At 42.8% G+C, this 3912-nt stretch overlaps 1 long non-coding RNA gene across 1 annotated transcript; it reads left to right on the forward strand.

Moving 5' to 3' along the window:
• Window positions 1-1237: 1237 nt before the first annotated feature.
• LOC137545017 (uncharacterized) lies at window positions 1238-2940 on the forward strand. Its single transcript, XR_011025968.1, has 2 exons — window positions 1238-1429; window positions 2509-2940. It is a non-coding gene; the product is annotated as an uncharacterized lncRNA (long non-coding RNA).
• The last annotated feature ends 972 nt before the right edge of the window (window positions 2941-3912 follow it).

Genomic DNA, 3912 nt, shown 5'->3' on the forward strand with positions numbered 1-3912 from the left:
TGGCTCATATTCGTGTTTATCTGGTATTAGGATCAAACATGTCTTCCATTGCGGCTCGCAGTCAGCCTCATCTGAATGATTAGTTCAATGGTTTCCAAGTATCAAGACCTTGCAGCAATGCTAGACTTGTACGTCAGGGCAGCAGTGACCTTGACATTCCGGATTAGAGTAAATGTAATTTTGGGCCGGCAAATTTGAGCCATTCGTCACATTGTGTTTTCACCTGTCAGCAACACAGCAGTTTGGTAGCTGCATGAAGCGCTCCTGTGAGCAAGAAAACATTTATCAAGCAACAATCTAATGTTACAACAGATGGCCTAAAATGTTATGACATCTTTCTGCACGTTCTCTGTACATGCTTCCTCTACTACACAAGGCATAAGAGGTAGGGAGCCTTCTAATGATGAGCAGTAGACACCTACTTTACAATTATTATTATTACTTTTGTTATTAACCCTTTAGCAGTTAATTTATTTAGAGGCTTGAAAATGCTCCAGGCCAATTTATTTGAGCATATTTTTTTTTATTTGTAACATTTCCCTGCTTCTAATTAGTATTGCTGTAATGTGCTTTTTTGGCCACTTTTCACTAGGGGGCAGCGTGAGACAATAACAGAGGACTAGATTTTCTGCTAGTAGAGAGAGAGCAAAGCATTCCAAGAATTTACAGGATGAGTTCTGCCGACTGAGGTCAAAAGCATTGCACTTATCTCAAACAAGATAACTCTATAGAAGCTGCTTATGGGTTAATTTATATAACATCAACACATTTAGCGAAGCTGTACAATAGACCATACATATTACTTACAGTTGCACATAGAAATACAGATGCTATACAATCGACAAGCTCACATCACAAATTGTGAAGAGAGGTGGAACATTGATTATTAATTATTATTATTATGTATCTATATCTTCTCTTATGTTCCTTTAAAGACTGCTTCCAGTGTAAAATATAGAGCCTGCCATGTAAGACTCTGTATTATTGCTGCAAGGGTTGGAGGGTGATAGGGTTAATAACTCACCGGCCATGGCCATGCTTCCCGAAGTCTTCCGGAGCTCTGTAACCACCCCTACTTGATTGCTGTGGCCCGCCCCCCCCTCCCACCTCTGGAGCCACCATGTAGGCAGCCGCAGGCGAGATAGAGTTGGGCCATGACGAGCAGGTGGGAGTGGCTACAGAGCTTCGGAGGAAAGTTTAGAACTTACTGTTCACATTCATTCTGTGATATGTATATATGTTACGCTCAGATATTCAGCCAGCCCGTCCCTGTTCTCTCTCTCTCCCTGCTGTGTGTGTTCAGATGTAAGAGGAGGATGCGAGGGGCAGGGGGAGCAGCCTGCAGAGATTACAGATGCTGCTTATGGCAGGCAAAGGGTGTATGACCGTACAACTGATTGGCTGACTGACGCCTGCTGACCAGATAAAGGTAGGAATTTGCTTGAACTGGTAGTGAGCAATTGTGTGTGTTGCAGTTAGCATTCAGTTTAGAGGTGATGGGGGTGAAGTCCCTAGAAGTGAGAGTTCCAGGGCTCGCCTGCATTTCCCTCTAGGTATCACATGGTGGTTTAGGGGCCCCCGCCAGTGAGAGAGACTGGGGCCCCTGACTGTCGTGCGAACCAGCGTTTGTAACCTGCAGCTAGTACAGAATGCTGGAACAAAGTTGTCAACAAGTGAACCCTACCATTGTCACATAACACAGATCATTTGCTCACTCAACTGGTTTCCCATAAGGATTATACCATTTATTTGCTATCTTAAGAACAATGTCTCCTCATCACCCAGAGTCTGTGATATGTAATGTTTAAAGGACCTCTGTCGCGAAAATCTTAAAATTTAAAGTACGTGTAAACATACACAAATCAGAACTACCTTTCTTACAGAATAAGGTGAGCCATATATTACTTTTCTCCTATGTTGCTGTCACTTACAGTAAGTAGTAAAAATCTGACATTACCGACAGATTTTGGACTATCTTCTCATGGGGGGGGGGGGGGGGGGTCTCAGGGTTTTCTTTATTTTCAAAAGCACTTAGTGAATGGCAGTTGCTCTGTCCAACTGCCACAAAAGTGAGCAGAGAGGCTGGTCAGCATCTTTGTTTAAATACTTTTCAGGGAACGTCTTTATAAAAAATAAGGGCCATGCTGTGGATCCCCTATGGAGAGATGGACTAGCCCAAAACCTGTCGGTAATGTCACATTTCTACTACATACATACTGTAAGTGACAGCAACATAGGAGAAAAGTAATTTATGGCTCATTTTACTTGGGAAGAAATGTACTTTTTATTTGTATGTGTTTTAAATTTGAAGATTTTCGCGACAGTTCTTCTTTAAGCAAACAAGTGGTCTTATCTATTCGTCATTAATTAGCTGGCTTCCCTGTGAGACCCTTCTAAAGTTGTAATTAAGGCATCTAATGATATTTATTTATGTTTGCAAAAGAATGTTTCTCAATTAAAAGTCTAGTGTATAAGGGCTGCCTGTTCTAACATCTTGTCATCATACAGGAATCAAGTCTGAAGAAGGCTTTTCAGCCAAAAGCTTACTCTTTTGCTTCCAAGTCAGCAAATAAATGGTACCATCCTGATTTGATGGCTAACATGGTACAATACTCCAATGCCAGTGCTAACTCTCGCTAAGTGTTATTTTCAGACAAGCATATGAATGAAGCATACAGAAGCTCAGCTGGAGAAGGTGTTTATAATTATGGAAGCACCCCGCATTACCTGCAGAGCCAGATGTGGGGTTACCCTATATTGTCCTGAGCGACCAGAAATACTTTCTGACGTTCTCGAAATGAGTTTCCCTGCTAAATTCACTAAAATACTTCAGACACTATGAAGAAGTGTTTTTACAAGTTTTCCTGGAGCAAATGTAAGCGATGTCTGTATCCCTGCAGTAATGAAAAGAAGTGATAAACAGCCATGTGGCATATCTGACACCACAGTGTTACTTTTTGTTCTGTTCCCAGCTGTTAGACACTGTCTTGAGTTAAAAGCCTTACATTACCCAGATCATTTATGCCTTATTAATCTCTTACTACTTACTGCCCTCTGGTGGCTGAAGTTTTAATTGCCAATGTGATATGAAAATTCTATAAATGAGACTATTTTCTCTGATGACTGAAGCATTTGAACTGTTTGGCATTTTAATAATACCATAAAGTGCCATCCACACAGTTCTTCTGAGTTTATACATGTGTTAAAATTTTACAAATGCCTCATGTCCTTTACCAGTTACGTATATTTGGGTGATTTTGAAATCGTTATATAATAGTTCTCCGTGACACACAGCATGTAATTGTCCAGTCATCTCAACAGACGTTTAGTGGGAGTTGCTTACTCTGCCTAACGTTTGTGTCACATTCACAGCTAATAAAACTTTCCCACAGGCACAACATATTTTCCTAGATCTGTCTGCCTGAATTGCAGAGCTTAACCTCCTTGGCGGTTAATTTTTTCTGCAAAAATTGCAGAATTCCAATTTTTTTTTATTTTTTTTTAAAGTTTCATGTAAAGCTACCAGAGTGGTAGCTATATGAAACACCACTAGAGGGCGCATGTGGCCCTCTAGTCCGATCGCCGCCGGCAACAATAGCAAACAGGGGAACGCGTATACAACGCGTTCCCCTGTTTGGCTTCTCCTGTCGCCATGGCGACGATCGGGATGACGTCATGGACGTCAGCCGACGTCCTGACGTCAGGGACACACGATCCAGCCCATAGCGCTGCCCGGAACTCATTGATCCGGGCAGCGCAGGGCTCTGGCGGGGGGGGGGGCCTCTTCAGCCGCTGCGTGCGGCCGATCGCCGCAGAGCGGCGGCGATCAAGCTGTGCGCGCGGCTAGCAAAGTGCTGGCTGCGCGCACAGCAATTTACAAAATGAAAATCGCCCCACCAGGGGCTGAGATCT

This window comes from Hyperolius riggenbachi, chromosome 2 (assembly GCF_040937935.1).
Source record: "Hyperolius riggenbachi isolate aHypRig1 chromosome 2, aHypRig1.pri, whole genome shotgun sequence".
Classification (NCBI taxonomy): domain Eukaryota; kingdom Metazoa; phylum Chordata; class Amphibia; order Anura; family Hyperoliidae; genus Hyperolius; species Hyperolius riggenbachi.